This window comes from Dunckerocampus dactyliophorus, chromosome 3, assembly GCF_027744805.1.
Source record: "Dunckerocampus dactyliophorus isolate RoL2022-P2 chromosome 3, RoL_Ddac_1.1, whole genome shotgun sequence".
NCBI classification, from domain to species: domain Eukaryota; kingdom Metazoa; phylum Chordata; class Actinopteri; order Syngnathiformes; family Syngnathidae; genus Dunckerocampus; species Dunckerocampus dactyliophorus.
The window spans coordinates 1,928,310-1,944,768 of record NC_072821.1 but is presented as its reverse complement, the minus strand read 5'-3'; the positions used below and the strand labels follow the sequence as shown (position 1 = coordinate 1,944,768).

The 16,459-nt window shown below is 43.2% G+C and overlaps 1 protein-coding gene across 1 annotated transcript in view; it reads right to left on the bottom strand.

Moving 5' to 3' along the window:
• csk (C-terminal Src kinase) overlaps positions 1 to 15,622 on the bottom strand; it is a 40,008-nt gene extending 24,386 nt beyond the window's left edge. Inside the window, exon 1 of the mRNA XM_054769793.1 lies at positions 15,354 to 15,622. The gene's annotated coding sequence lies outside the window, so the exon portion shown is untranslated. The remainder of the gene's footprint in view (positions 1 to 15,353) is intronic.
• Between the last annotated feature and the right edge of the window lie 837 nt (positions 15,623 to 16,459).

Below are 16,459 nucleotides of genomic sequence, written 5' to 3'. Positions count from 1 at the left end.
TTATGAGCACTAAAGCTGAGAAAAATCTATCATCTCCTCACTTGTTTGCTCCACTTTGAGAGAAAAGGCGCTCAAACGTTTGCTCTAGAAGTTGCAGCTTTTAAAATGGTCAATTGAATAATTGTGACAACACAATCGGTTCTGCGCATGTGCAGAACGCATCCACATCCGGTCAGCTTATTATTCGGCAGTAGCACCCTATAATTTCCGCATGAAAAGAATCGCGGAATTGGCCAATAAAAAAAACAACCTACTGTTAAACGCGTGGATCTCGCAGATATTGACATGTAGTGATTGAAAAGCTGTCGCTGCGAGGAGAAGGAACGTTTGTGCGGGCAAATACGTCCCAGCGGACCACTCATGTTCTCACAAACACTAACCAGCCCTCTCCTTAAGTAAGTCCGCAAAAACACTCTTCACCAAGCATGAGCTCCTGTACAGCAATGGCCAGTGTCAACTAGCAGGGTTAGCATAGTTTAGCATGTGTGTGCCAAAGTTGTGTTTTAGGCAACATAACTGAGCGTTTTAGGATGCCCGTGCCCGCTGACTTTGTGCGTGAGAAATGGAAGAACGACGGCCACGGCTGCAAAAGGCACACAGCTAGCTAGCTAGCTCACTTAGCAACTGCCAAAATACATTTTCAACACACACTGGCCTTCAAAGTAAGAGCGGCACACCTGCAATAGTAGTAATAGAATAAGGGTGTCTTAAAAAATTGCTTACGTTAATAAAATGACTGCAATTGCTTCTGCAACTACATCTTCGTTAACCACAAGCATGGATACGGTCGTTTGCTGAGGATTCTGGAGCAATAAAAGGTTAGAAAAATACTGAGCAACATTATCCAATGACGTACTGCACCACTGCTAACGTGAGACACACTGGTGGACAAGCACAGCTCATTAGCATGAAAGCTACAGACACAAAACAGCTCTTTTAAAAACATTCCAAATCCCAGCATCAGGGATACTTTTTAGACCCACTTCCAGTACACTATTGTGGGACCCCAGCCTTATTGCCAATTGCTGAAATCTACGAAAGTATGGGGACTTCATCTGCCTGGCAGAGCGTTGAGTGTATACTGTATGTGCCTGGAAACTTCACCTTGTGGGCTCAAATATGGGCCACATGGATGCAAACGCAAACATGGCTGGATGGATTCATTCCCTTCAAAAAGACACTCAGTCGTAGCTGCGAGCGTCTTGGAGGTGACGGAGAATGTGTGAGGAGGGGAAGGAGCGTGTGGGGTGGTGGTGAGCTGCTGCTCTTTGGTGGCAACACATGACAAGCCTCCTATTGAGGCCGGAGGGACGACGAGGAAGGCAAAGCGCATGTACGGAGAGACAAAGAATGTCATTAGCGGCAGACACTGCAGGGTGCGGGTACAATATGTCAGCTCCCGATCTCATTAATAAAAAGATGCATTCACTGACACCATGGAGAAACACCCACAAGAAAAGAGGCACTTTGGCAAAAATGAAACCGATATGAAGAAGGAATTCATTTATCAAGGGAGGGAGGATGGAATCATATTTGGCTCAGAAGAGAGATTCAACTGATTATCTCTCAACACCACAGTATCTCATAAAGCATCCTTCCTTTATCAAGCCTCCGATAACCGCCGGGGTCTCCAATTAGCACTGGGTCAACAAAAACAATACAAGGTAGTTTTTAGTAGGGATGACCTATTCCACTTGTTTTTTGGTGGTTGTTTTTTTTTAAATAAGCGTTTGCGACAAACATGAATTTGTGGAATTGAATGAGGATATGAAAACAGCTCTTCAAAGCATTAAAAATAATGCAACCAAAGTATTGCTGAATTGACCTTTTTATGACACAGCATGACCAACAATATTAATTGGCTTTTGTTGCAATCCTCTGTGACTCAGGTCCCTAATCCAATAAAAGTCCATCCAATAAAAGATAAAATTGGAAAAAATGGGCATGCAAAATACTTTAGGGTACGACTAATCATTTGACATGTTTTTTTTCTTTTCCCCACCGTAACAGTATAAACAACCAGCAGTTACAGCGGCACTTCCAGTGCGAGCTCCCCGTACCATGACACAGCAGTCCGGGCACAGTGAGGGGCAAATACCGCTGCAGCTACGGAGCCGGATATCCAACGTCAAATGTGAAACTAACTTCACCATGGCATGTCTGCGTGGCAGTGTTGCGTTTTCCTCTTCTTGTGGGTGGCGGCAGTCGAGTGGCAACCAGCTTTGAGGCGCATTACCGCACCTACCATGTTGGAGTGTGGCCCAGAGTTACGGATGTTATACGGCAACCGGATCGGCCCAATCTCGCAGCAGAAGCTGATTTTATCCGATCTTCAAAACACAGCAGATGGGCAGCCAATCCCGATCATGAAGATCGTATCATCCGTACTTTTTAGTTGCAGCTCCATTTGAAGTATCATGAGTGGTCAGCATTCAGCAGCTCTATCTATCTCCGCATGCACTTTAAAATGTTGGTATGGTTACTCAGTAGAGGTGTCAATAGTCGAATCATATAAAAAATGTCATGTGATGGATATTAGGGGCTGGCTATGGCTGCTGATGAGCATACATTTTTACAATTAAGTTTTTGTTATAAATAACCTATGTTGGTACAAAAAAAAACAAATTTGTGTTGAAGAACTGAAAATGACGTGCGTGTTTAACAGAAGACGTATTTACCACCCATGAATAAAGTCACCCACTTCAGAGACACAAGCCAAAGGAGATGAGGCGAGCACTAGCTTTGAACGCGAGGAAGAGCGTCAACGTCGGACTTATGGGCTCATAATGGCGACTTAAAAAAAAAAAAAAAAAAAAAAAAGATCAGTGTGGAAGTATTTTTAAAAGGTTAAAGATGACTCCAGAAAGTGAGGTGGAACTTGTCACCAGCTTCTTCCATATCACATGACCACAACCAACATGGCATATCATTTAAAACAGGTAAAGCTGTGACGCCAGCTTCATGTTATATCCCGACTGTGAATTTTAATACAAGGAATTAGGATGCCAACTGAGAGTTTGGTAATTTGTGGTTTTTCAGGCCCTGTTGGTCCGATTTTATGCGCACTCTCTGAGATCAATAAAGTATCTAATGTGTGATGGACTACAAAAACCCTTCGTCGAAGACACCCCTACTACTCAGCATGTTACTCTTGCTGTACTGTTTACAATGAACACTTTAGCGCTAAGAATGCTGGCTGAGCAGTTTGCTCTGTACCGCTATTACAACACTGGTTCTGCTGCTGTGTTGTGCATCATAGTTGTTCAGAAATGAACCATGCAGTTAAAGAGATGTACATTTGACTTTTTACATTATTTACAGAAAAACGAGCAAGAGCCTCTCTGCAGTTATCGCCTGTTTTCAGCAAAAGCCCTGTAATCTTTGCGGTTAAGGTAAACGCCACGGCTACAATTAGAGCATGTAAGCAATGTACCACAAACGTCAGGAAAAAATGTTCCAAAAATAAAAGTACAGTGGAACCTCGGTTAGTGTCCGCCCCAAGTAGCGTATTTTTGGGTTGAAGTCAGAAATATAAATCCGTTTTATAGTCGTGTATTAGTTTGCAGTGGAGGAGTCAAGCTAAGTATTTCATCATTTCAGTCGGTCATTCACATTTTTTTTTTTTTAAACAGCTTCCTGAGTGGGAATATCTGAAAACGCTGGCTTGGTGTTTCCGTATAGACGGCCAAACACACAGTTGAGTATGAAGCGTCAAGAAGCACGAGACGGAGTCAAAAATCCAAAACGCTTAGTTTGGTAGACACTAAATGCACAGTTTGTTACCAATAAATCAATAAATTCAAGAGAGTTTTACTGTCATATGCACAGTAAAACAGGTAGTTTACTACGCAATGAAATGTGTTTTACAATAGAGATAAATGTATTTAATTACATGGATTAAGGTTCAGAGCTTTTTACTTTATACAAGCTGAATTGAATGATATCGTCATATCGTGATACATGCTAAGGTCTAAACTGCCCAACCCAAAGTGATATTTTACACTGAGATCAGCATCACAGTAGCTAGTGCAGTAGAAAGTACGCTCCAAACATTACATTCCATATCCAACATTCCACTTGTGCTGCTGTCGGCGTTCTTATCTTCCGAGTAATTGCCATGTGTGGAGACTGCTGACAGCTTGTCACTTTTTTAAGTCATGTGTTGTTTTTTTAAGGCAAATTGAGGGACTCCATAGCAACACATGATTAAGTTGTTGACAATCGGGGCAACCAGACAGGAAGTCATTACCCGGGTTACTTTTAAACTACAGGAGCGCAGCTAAAAAAGGTAACCTTGGAGGTTGAGAGGTTTTAAAAAGGCAGAGATGGTGACTGGCCGACATGTTGGCATCTGCCGACCCCGGATATTATCGGCGGTCATGTGTCGGATCCGGTGCCAGCCAGGAATAATGGAGCTTGCGTGGAGGTGTGCCAGCGCTGTAAATTATTCACCCCCAACCGCAGACGAGCATTAGCGCTCAGTGTGGGGCCCTCGCAGACATACAGTACTTGCACACACAAAGAGGAAATGAAACAGCATGGGGGCGCATGCATACACGAAGACGGTGAAGATAGTAAAAGGTTTTGTGCATCCAGGAAGTGAATCTATTCACCATCTATGACGGCAACAGGCTTTTTAGCAGAACGGGGGTGTCCAAAGTGTCCTGCACATTGTAAAAATACAATTATTGCACTCATTCAATACCAAAGACATATTTATACGTTTTTAAACCCAAATGCCCGATTCCAACAACATATTTATATGTCTTATGGAGTTTTTTTTTGCGTGAGAGGCAAAAAGAGGTGGAGATCTACTCTCCACTAATGCATGTCACTTTGAGAGCAATTTAAGCCATAAAAATGGCCACAAGGTGGCAGAAATGCATTTGACAGGAAGGAGGATGCGAGAGAGCGTGGAGGAGTGTCGCGTGCAGAAGGTTACACATTGTCGAGGAATTTTAACATACACGCACGCACACGTAGTTCAGTTCCAAATGTGAAAACTGTAAATAGTTCATGGTGTTATATTTGTAAATTGTTATTTTGATGTAAAACGGCCCCTTTTTTATGTCGTTTGTCACATAAAAGTGTAGTGTAGGTGTTTAGATATGTGAGCTGTCACAAAAGAAATACATGTTTGCGTCAAAGTGAAAGTTATGCATCTTCACAAAACGCTGGTTCTCGCTCTCCTTTTTCTAGTCGGGAACTGAAACGTACCCATGTTCTTTCTACTGCTGATTACCAAAGAACAGAAAAAGGTAGAAACAAACAGTTTTTTCCTGATGAAAGACGGGAGTCTAATCTTTCCTTTGGTAGGTGTTTGTTCCATGTTTATTTAGCCATGAAACACAGTATCCTGTGTGCCTTCAAGAGGTTGTCTTCAGCAAGAAAACTAAAAACAGCAAACGCCATTTTGTGAGAATCGTGTCAAAATATTATGAGAGTGAAGTTTCACTAATAACAGATAAAAGTGGTAATCTTACGAGAGAAAGTAATTTTCCCCAGAATAAAGTCATATTATGAGGAAGACATTTTAGAAGCTGAAATTTCACACAACAAAAGGACGTTATTTTTTTCAAAAGTTGTAATATCATGAAAAAAAACAAAAAACAAAGAATACATGTGCCATTAGGTCACACAGTCAAAATATTTTGGGATAGCATCATAATATGAGGGAAAAAAAGTTGAAATATTAAAAAAAAAAAATAATAAAAAAAAGTTTTAAATACAAAAATTACTAAAAATGTATGGGGAAAAAAATGTAATGTAAAAAAATGTAAGGACAAAAAGGTGATATTATGCTTTGTTTATGCATGTATACTGTATATATGAAACTTCATAGCATATCTACACGTGTGGGTTTACAAATGTCAAATATCAAAAGGGGTCCCTGCATCCTTTGATTTTCCTTGGTGGATAAAGTTTGGACACCCCCGTCTGAGAGCCACTAACTATTACGTTTTGTGAACGAGTAGCTGTTGCACCTCGGGTGCAAGTCGTCCTTGTGCGAATTAACAAAAAACAGGACACTCACCGACAAAAATACATATAATACAATAAGAGACGTCCTAAAAAATAATAATAATAATAGTAAAAAAATGTGAGAGATGAAAGAGAAAAAGTTTTCAATGCTACAATAGTGAAACCCCCCTGAGATGAAGCTAATGAGGCCAGTAGTTACTTTTATAGGCTACATTTAGAAATGTAGCCTAATTAGCTGGGAGAGCACTGCCTGGAACATCGGCAGCTTTATGACGGTTATGGTTGGAGCTTTGCACACAAACATTTACCTTTGTCGCTTTTTCTTGAAGACACTGTGCCCTCTTCTCACCGCATGACAGGGATGTTTTGTTTTGTTGTTTTAATTCAAGACAGTGCATGACTTGCTGCTTGCTTTAGACACAAAACTGTGCTAAACCCTATCGGTGCTATTAGGAGCGATATGACGATATTTAACCCAACAATCTTGATACATTTTAACCAATCAGTGTCTGGCTCTGCGGCTTCTGTAGTCAAGACAGTACATGGTATGCTGTTGAGAATTAAAATAACGATGGTAGTTGTAGCTGCTGCTACTATTAATTGTTTATGTTGATGTGTAGTTATGCAAGACATGTAAAATATTTTGCAGAATGCAGTACATTAACATTTTATGTTAACGCTAAAAGAACTACAGTTCCCATGGTGCTTTGAGTGGTGAAGTGGGAAGTAGTGAATTTCCTAATTAGACTCTACTATCACGTGTTTTGACAGACGTCATATGCAGCAATCATGTTTTGATCTGACAAATGTTAAGTAACTTTGATCAAATGTAGAATTACAACAGCTTCTGCTTGGACGCCACAAGCGAGTGACGCTGGGAACGCCTACAGTAGTTCAGGGATTACATTGAAAGGTTTATAGCGTGCGCAAAACCTCTTCAGTGCCTCGAGCACTGCCACTTCCATATTACGTGTATTACCATTCACTGTAGCGATGCCACAGCTCACAGTCTGATAGAGGTCTGGCTGCCCTCTTCCCGTGAGACAGGTTTTCTCCAAACAGCATCTCGCAAGATCTCGTGACTCCCCTAATGAACACCAGCTACACCAAGTAGGCATCCATACTATGCAAGTGCCAGCATATGTTGGGCAATGCCCGCATTTCCACAATGGTTGTTGCATTCCAGGCAGACTCACAAAGGATTCTTGTGGGTAATGGTGACAAGGCTTTATTTGCCTCCAGCACTCAGCTCATGGTCCACATCAAGGTCTGGCTGATGGTAGCCAGGAAAGGCCCCCCATTTGCGGTATATAAGTAGCTTTTAAATGGATCCGAGGCACTGAAGGTGAAACCCTCGAGTCCGGGTGGACAAGAGGATGAATTATGAATGTGTGAAAGCAACTGCATTAGTGCTGCTTTCAAAACAAATCAGTGCTAACACCAACCAGCAGCTAGCTCGTTTCCTTAAATAAAGCTTAGGCGTGTCTACAGGCCACAAAAGACTGCGCTGGGACGGCAGCGAACGGCATGGTGAAACCAAAGCCAGTTCTTACAAGGACAAGTAACTTGTGGTACCGTATAGAGTACATCTAAGGCCAAATAAATGGTGCTACACCCATCATCCGACCTGGAAGCACTGCACAATAGTTCTACTAGTTCTACTTTCATGGCTGTTGACCTTTGAGCAACTACGCTCAGTGAACAGTGAACAACATCTTGTCATTGGACGGCACTGAATTGGTGAGAAGGATGCTCGGGGCCTCTTCAGCATGAATTCACACAAAGGAGGTCGCTTCCCCCTTCTGAAAATGCTCCCTCTGTTTATTAGTGGTCATCAAAGTGAAACACACGCAGAGACGAAGGCAGGGTGGCTTGCTAGCGGAAGATGAGGAAGCATCTACGAGGTGCTTTTCCACAGCAGCAACTCTGGGAAATCATCAGGTGGCTTCAACGCTGACGAGAATAGCTCCTAAATTGATCCTTTCAGAAATAGCCAAAATATCAAGAACAAAGAACTCAACATCACAACTAAGTGTGCTTTTGAAAAGGTCTCCTATCAGTGATGTTCTTAACAGTTATATGTCTCCCTAGAACCCGAGTATGACCAACACACATGAGAAAAAGCTATCATTTCACTCGCTTGTTTGCATGATGGGAGAAACCTTTATGGACACGATACCACCTCTGACCCTCCCCCAGCGAGATGAGCCCACCCCGTGTATGCATCCACCACTTCACAATGGACAGGCTTTGCTACACCTCTTAAAATGAAGCTCTGCCAATTAATTTTGTTTCTCCTTCAGCGAATGGGCTAACCTAGCATGTTGTTGCTGTTCAAATGACTGTAATCCCGGCACTGTGCCTCAAAACGTTTGTATCCTGTGTGAGCTACAGTGTATGTAGAAAATGGATACAGTGCACGTTAAGGCGACAACTCATTAGCATTAAAGCTACAGGAAATTCGGGCTGTACATTTCCTTGTGGTAGACGATTCGATACGCATCTCGGTACACTGGTTACGATACGATTCAAAAATTATATTTTAAAAATTCGATACAGTACGATACGATATGATTCTACGGTTACGTTTGCTAACGTAGACATTAACCTTACATTAGAAATAAAATAATGAAGCCAATTCCATAAAAAGGGCATCCTAACAGTATTGTCAAATGTGGAAAAGATAGATCCCCAAGCACGCTGTAAGAAACTGTCAGGTGCAATGATTAAAAAAATAAAATAAAAAAACAACCTTAAAATACCTATTCAAAAATGCAAATAAAGAAATATCCATTCTGGAAATATGGACCATAATTTAGCTAGAAAGTGCGATTGACTGGCGACCCGTCCAGGGTCTACCCCACTTCTCGCCCAAAGTCAGCCGGGATAGGCTCCAGCACTCCCCCCGCGACCCAATGAGGATGAGCGGCATAGAAAATGGATAGATGGGTGGATGGATACGGCTAGAAATCCCAGAGTTTTGCATTTTTGTTGCGAGCAGCAACCTGTCCCACGTTGTTTGACGGTCCTTGAACACACCATCTAACTTTCTCCCACGCTGACTACTATACTGTCATTTTCCCGCTTTTCGTTCACCTCATATTTGGTGCCAAATGCTGATACTATGTGGGAACGCATAAAAGGTAAGACTTGACGGCCTTATTGAGTGCTAAAGTGCGTATTTGTTTCTGTCCACAACCTCAAGTTAATTCACTCTAGCACACATCAACACATCAAACAGCCAATCTGACCTCTGGACAAACAAACTCCAAGCTCGTAGCGGTGGATGGTGGGTCTGTATTCATTTAGTGCTTTTAATTTGATGTTGTTCCTGTCTTTGTTGTACATATTACATAAGATAAATGAGATCGCTATAATGCACGCGCTGCAACTATTTACATTCATTCTGGTCTTCAGTCATGGTAAAATCCAGAGCATGCGTGAAGGTCCTTTCGCCAGGGAGCCCAGGCTCTCGCCTTGTTTAAGAGACGCACTGTCAACCGGTTGCGGGTCTTACAATACCGGGTGGATGTCTCTGCAGTCGACGGATGCTTCTTATCGATCCAGGAGCCTATTGTGGGACCTCAGACTCATTTAAAAGTTGTGAAAAATACGATAACATGTCGCTTTTAAGGTTGACGCATCACTACAAATCACAGAAGATCGCTCTCTTCTCTTAATAGGACCAAGAATGTCAAGAGGAAGATGGTCTAGCGTAGGAACCAGCGCTACTGAACCACATGGAGCAAAATGGTCCTCTGTTGATAACTTTAATAACTGAACACACGAGTCACGGCTCCCTCGGGGAAGCGAGCGTAGTGAAAGACTCGCATGTGTGCATCCGGCGTGGGAGAAGGAGCCCTCGCGTCCTTCAAGGGGGACTGACCAGACGCTGCACAGATGGAGAGGCCTTGCAGAGTTTCCATGCAAGATGGCCGCGACAAAGACGCCATTCTACTGGGTGATGGGGAGGGTGGAGAGCAGGATCTCCTCAAAACGGGCAGCGGGGGAGGCTCGCTCGGACATCGATCAGCTGAAGACATTGTGACAGTGAAGTGTGGAAATTGTCCGTTTATCTGCTGTACGCAAATGTTTAAAAATAATAATAAATAAATAAAATGCAAGCACAGGATTTCCAGAAATCACTTTGAATTCAGAATTCAATTTGGATCTAGCTAGTTTACAACCTTGTCAAAAAGGTAACATGTGACAGGACTGTCCATGTTCATCACCGCTCACAACAACATAAATATGCAAAAACCGATGGGATTCTGTATTCTTTTTGAATAAAATGGCCCATATTTTCAAAATGCATACGCATTTACATAACATTGGATGTAGTTATTTACAAATGTATCATTTAAAAGTGCATTTCCCGGCCCAGTGGTGGGGCACCCCTGGCATCAGACATCTCAAATGCACAACATTTCTGCCTATTGTGTATTGTGTATTTTTTTTTTTTTTTTTTTTTTTATAAAAGATATTCACCTGTAGACTTTTACACGTGTACTCTGTATACAGAGAGAGTAATCCTATCCCTTCATTATTGATATGGACTACATTTATTTTTACAAAAACTAGAATAAAACATTTTTAGTTTTCATCGACTAAAACCTTTTTGAGTTTTCCTTGACTGCTATCACATACAGAAATGACTAAAATGTGACCAAAACAGGAACGTTTTTTGCCAAAAGACAAAGACTAAAAATAAACAAGGAGCACGGCTGCAGTCGTGTGTGGAGACACCTACAGCACCTTCTCCAATCACCTTTTGGCTACGTGAGCTGACGACAACACTAAAAGCACAGACGTGGCTCATGGGTCGGCATGCAATATCTGCAATTTCCGGCACGCAGATTACGCTAGTAACAGAACCAGATACTGGATGGGACGGGCCCCATCCCTACTTTGTAGAACAGCCTCTGGCGCTGCACACACCCAACACATTTTGTTCAAATAGGATAAGGACTTGTAAAAAGTTGTGCTCGATTGCGCGGCCTTTGAATAATTTGTTACTAAACCAATAAACATCAATTAAAAATCCCTCAGCGGAGGTAAAACCTGCTGTTTTCATCTCCAGTATATCATCCGTCTTCAATAAATGGGGGCACGATGCCCTCAACCACTAGTATATAAATCACAAGGTACACGCGGTACATCCATGACGCAAGGCGGGGTAGTTAGCGCTCCACGTCAGGCAGCCATAAAGTGAATAAACAAATAAATAAGTGTGCAGGGTTTGCCTCCCATCGTCTGGGTCGTCCTTTGCTAACCATGATAAATCCCTGCTCTGCGCGCTGGCACTGCACTCGCTGATTAAAGACGCGGCGTTACAGAGAACAGGCCAACTACACGCTCGCTCTTTGTGTTGAGGTCAGCAGACTTTTGGATGGGCTTCAAATGGGCGATGAGACGGTCGGCGTGCACCCGCGGAGGATCCATTACCCCCCTGCTAGGCACCTAAGCCTGGCCAAGCTCGGCTCCAAGCAGCTTTGGGGAGTCGGCCTTCAGAAGTGGCGAGTCGGCGTAATTCTTGACTGTTACTTGATTAGTCGCCTGCCTTCCATCCCGCCATCGGCCGGTGTGACTTCAATAGAGGGCCGCTCGCAATGAGAAGCGAGGGACGTCATGGTGGTTTGTTGAAACAAATGAAAAGCTCGCCCTTTCCCGGTTTGAGTCGTTGCTGGTCTTTGAGAGAATGGGGGAGGTGGCACCATAAACACAGTAACTGCAGCTGGGGCGTTTATTTACCCAAACCTCAGAGAGGACCAGGCGTTTAGTGGAAGCAGGCCACAATTAGAAAGAGACTGTTATTTCCCAAAATTGATATGTTTAATATAAATAATGTAGTAACTTAATCATGTAAGTATCAGATTATACTGCCCGTGTGTAAAACCTGATATCGGCACACTCCGATACAAGCAGTCCACTCTGGACTACAGCACTTCTATCCAGCAGTGCCTGGATAGAGCCCACGTGATAACCACAGCAGCGTGTGCCAACAGGAGCCACGTGGACGTCCAAAAAAACCCAAAACAAAACAAACAAACAAACAAAAAAAAAAAAGACGTTGTAGCCGAGTGCAAAAATCCCAGGCGGTGGCACAAAACCGGGGACGTTCAAGACCACCAACCCCATTGCGCATACAAACCAACAACAAAAACAAGAACCTTCAGCCTCCCCAAACAACCAACTCCGTCCAAAACGCCCCCAAAACGTGAGAAAGTTGAGTTTTACCAAACATACCTTCCCAACTACTAGTGGGCTAGCCACACGGACACGTTTTCAGGTCAAAACTGCAAAGTATTTTTTATCATTTCAGCCGCTCATCGACACAGGAACGGCGTTCTGGGTGATCTGAAGCGGTACTTTTTGAAATAAACGGCCTCCAGAGTTGGAACATCTGAAAACTCCGGCTCGCTGTTTCCGTATGGGCTGACAAATCCGCTACAATTTAAAAACGACGGCGTCACCGCCCCGCCTATGCTTTGACGACAAGCCAACATGTCTGGAAATGTCCAGTGTCATGACTCACCGCAGTCGACATTCTCCCAGGATTTTCTTGTCTTGTACTCCCAAAATGACTCGCATGTTACTCCACGAGCTTCGAAAAGCTGAAGACGACGGACGTATGCGGTTCTTTCTTCTTCGATGGTTTGGTGTGTCACATGGTTCCGTCCGCGCATATATTCACAGCGCCACATGTAGGTGTGCCTCGTGTATGACATCATTTTCACGTTCCTGTCTGGATGCAACTATTTACGAATCTGGCACAGACTTTTTTTCAACCTGCCAAAAAAAATGTTAAAATCCAAAGAACGTTCCCGTGTGGACAGGGACTAAGTACACACTACTAAATAATAGGAGTGTCACAAGAGCTCGCAAGATTAAAACCATTTCCATTTTTAGGCCTCAATGTGCAAAATGCTCTGAAAGACACGCTACCACTAAGTTTTACAACCATGACCAAAATGGTCAACAACTTACAGGCAATTAGTTGCCAAAAACATTTTTGCTTGATGGCGGCCATGCTTTACAACCAATCTCACATTTTGCACACGTGTGCTAAAATTTCCTGGCGATTTTCATGTAGTTTTGGTTTGTCTTTGCAAAGTGCCATCGCCAACTACTGGCCTGGCATGTGTACTACAGCGGTATCAGTCGCATTTCACCATGTCGGCACTGCTGTCAAAACACCCGCTTCCACAAGGAAGGTGTCCATGCAGACCCGGCAGAAAGGTGACATGACGGACGGCGAGTGGATGCGCTGCATTTGCAGAAACGCGTCTCGGGCTCCGCTCTGCATGCCAATGAGGTCTGTGCGCCGCAAAGCAGCGGGAAGTGAAGCTCCAATCGAAGCCGTCAAAGCGATATGAATAAAGATTGCGTTCCTGCGATGCATATTTCCACTTTCGAATGCATTGAGGGATGAGGCCACGCTCATGGAACATCAATCATGTCTACACTGGCCAGGGCATTCTTCTGTCACCGTCATACTAAGATGAGTCTCGACTTCTCAGATCGAGGAACTGACAACTAGGCGCAATGTGCCGACCCTGCAATCAGCGTATGAAGACATTCTGGCGTAGCACAACAGCAGCGGGTCAGCCTGCACACATTCAAATTCCTGACTTGCTCTGGTTTGCAGGTGTGTGTGCGTTTGCCAAAGCCTGACACGCCCACCTCGCTACAAGAGATCAGTGGCTTTGTTTACTTGGACATCAGAAGCGCTCAGAAAAAGTAAGCAATCACCTTAACCCGAATATGATCGCCAGCATAATGCATTTGCTGCCTAAACACGTCACCATAGCAACCACAGGCAAACAAAGCTGAGGGTGGCAACCCCTGTAGATCATGACTCATTTGTCAATGGCCATCCGCTATTATTACACACCACTGCTACGCTTCCTGTTCTTAAAAATAAAATATCATGTGCTCACATATCCACAATAAGATACCCTAAAGGCGTGGCCAAACGCTGCTCATTAGCATTAAAGCGACAGACACACAGAATGGCGTGTTCCCACGCAAAGCGCTTTGAAACAGTCGGAATTCCAGCGTGAAGGCTATATTTCCAGGTCACTGTTGTTGTTCACTTATATCCAAGTTACTGTTTAGGGTGTTTTAACGCTGTTGCCTTTGTAGGGTTATTAAATTGCGTTTAGGGATCGGAACGGCGTGCATCATGCGCGTTTGTTGTATTGTGCAAAAAGCTGCAAACGCTAAATAGAAAGACTTGAGAAGGCGTGCTCACTGGTCATGCTGCAGCTTGCAAAGGTATGTACGTTTCATCACTTGACTTGAAAAGCATATGAGAAAGGAAGTGGGAGAAGAGCAGCTGGCCTACTTCATAAAACATGATTTTTATTTCTATTTTTTTACACTAACTCTCAAAACCTGAGGTGGCTATTATTGATGCACGCCCTTAAGCCATATGCAGGAAAACAAAGCTGCTTGTTGATCAACTAGTGCACTCGAGTATACACCAGGGCTATTCAATTGGCGGCCTCCGGGCCAAATCTGGCCCGAGAATGACGTCAGATCTGCCTCCCCGATTTTAAAACTCGAGTGACATTTTTGCAGCAAATTCACGAAATACCAGCACGCTCCCGTCAGAGGATCAGGGAACTGCGATTTTGCAGCAGGTTCTTAAAAACAGCAACAAGCTCATATTTAGAGAAGCAGAGCACTGCTGTGATAAGATTTCTGACTTGCATTTTTTGCAGCAGTGTCATAAATACTGCACAAAATGTGTCCCCCACCCTAAACAACTTATTTGAATATCCTTGATATGCTTTATGTTGTCTGATCCCTTAAAATGCAAACTGTGGGCTGCAGATTCAAATCCAAACACGGTGACTATTCAGATGCTTCCAGTCAGTGCATATAAAAATAGAGTTTGGCATTTGCATTCCTTAACCGCATGGCTTTTGTGAAATGAAGCAAACCCTAGCAACAAATGTCCTGTCAGAATGCAGGGTCAGGACTACAAAGCCTTTTCCGCTAGCAATGTGTCCGATTATGGAATCAGGGGGCAGCTGGCTGGATGTTTTGGCGTTCAAACTAGCAGTAACATTGGTCAGCATTAACTGTCCAAGTTTTTCTAGAGTTTTACGTGGCTTTGTGTTACAAAACTACCCATGTTGTGTAGAGTGTAATAGTGTCCGCTAATGCGTTTGTATTGTGTGTTGGCTAGCGGCTAACGGTAACGCTCTACCCACTGGCTAGCAACATGCAGCTAGTACAAAATAATGCACTTTAATCACACTTGCAGTGAAATGCAAGTCAAATGGAAGCAGAATATAAAGCGCGGTTCTATAATGTAGCCTTCAATGCTAGGACGACACCAAGAAACAAAACCAGTAACTCACCCTCCCAGAAAAAGGATCCCGCTGCGGTGTTGACCAGAGGCTGCGACAAATTAGCGATGGCTGCCCATTGGGGTGACTCCTGCGGGCGGCATCCGGGTTTGGCGTTTGATGATTTCCTCGACAATCCCAAAACACGGCTTACTTCTTTGACTTCACACGCTAGTCTATGTCCCTGGCTATCATACTACGAGTGTTTGTTTGTGCGGCGAAGAGGCCTCTGTCGCTTTAGAGGAAATGGTCTCCGCGCCGTCCTACAAGGCGCATGCGCATAAAGACTAGCGGGAGCCTACTTAACGGTCTGCGAGCACAACCCAGCGGCCAACATGGCGGCCAACAGGTGACACAATCAACTGATGGTGGACTTGTTACTTGCTTTTTGCTTATGTCTTATGTCTTATGACGTTAACATCAACCTAACACGTACGAATGGACAAATTACGTTTACTTATTAGGGTTACTGTTTAGCTAAATCCACCTCGCCATTGTTTTCTTCTCGCCTATCAAAACTGTCAACCTTTTTTGCCGTTGTTGGAACAGCGCCAAACGCCACACCTCTTGCATGTTGTGGACAAAAATGGTATTGCCTGTAACTGCCATCATAACCTGTCTTCACACAGAAATTAAGTTTAATAAGTAATTATAACACTTGATATTTTCAGATAAATCACATTTAAGCACATTAAAACACTCGAACTCTTCAGATACTGTAGAAAGTCTATGACAGAACAATAATTATATACTTACACAACCGCATGATGAAATTCATTGTCTTTCTTCCCCAAACTATGATTAATTAGCATTTTGGTGACAGTTTACATAGGCAGTGAAAAATGTAAAATGAATACGTCTCTGACAGTATCAATGAAAAATGGGCTTTGACATTGTTTTTTGATAGCGTTCTTGAACAGGGGCACTATGAAATGTGCTATTCAGTGGTCTTTTACACATTACAATCTTTATTTCTACAGAATTTCTAGCTTTTACAGCCAATTAATCTGTTTTTTCCTTGATAGTTGCATATTTTTTTAAAAATCTTTACTGCAAGAGAAGCCAAACAGTTCCTGAAAAGCACACAAGGCTGACTTTTGGTTAATGTTTTAATGCAA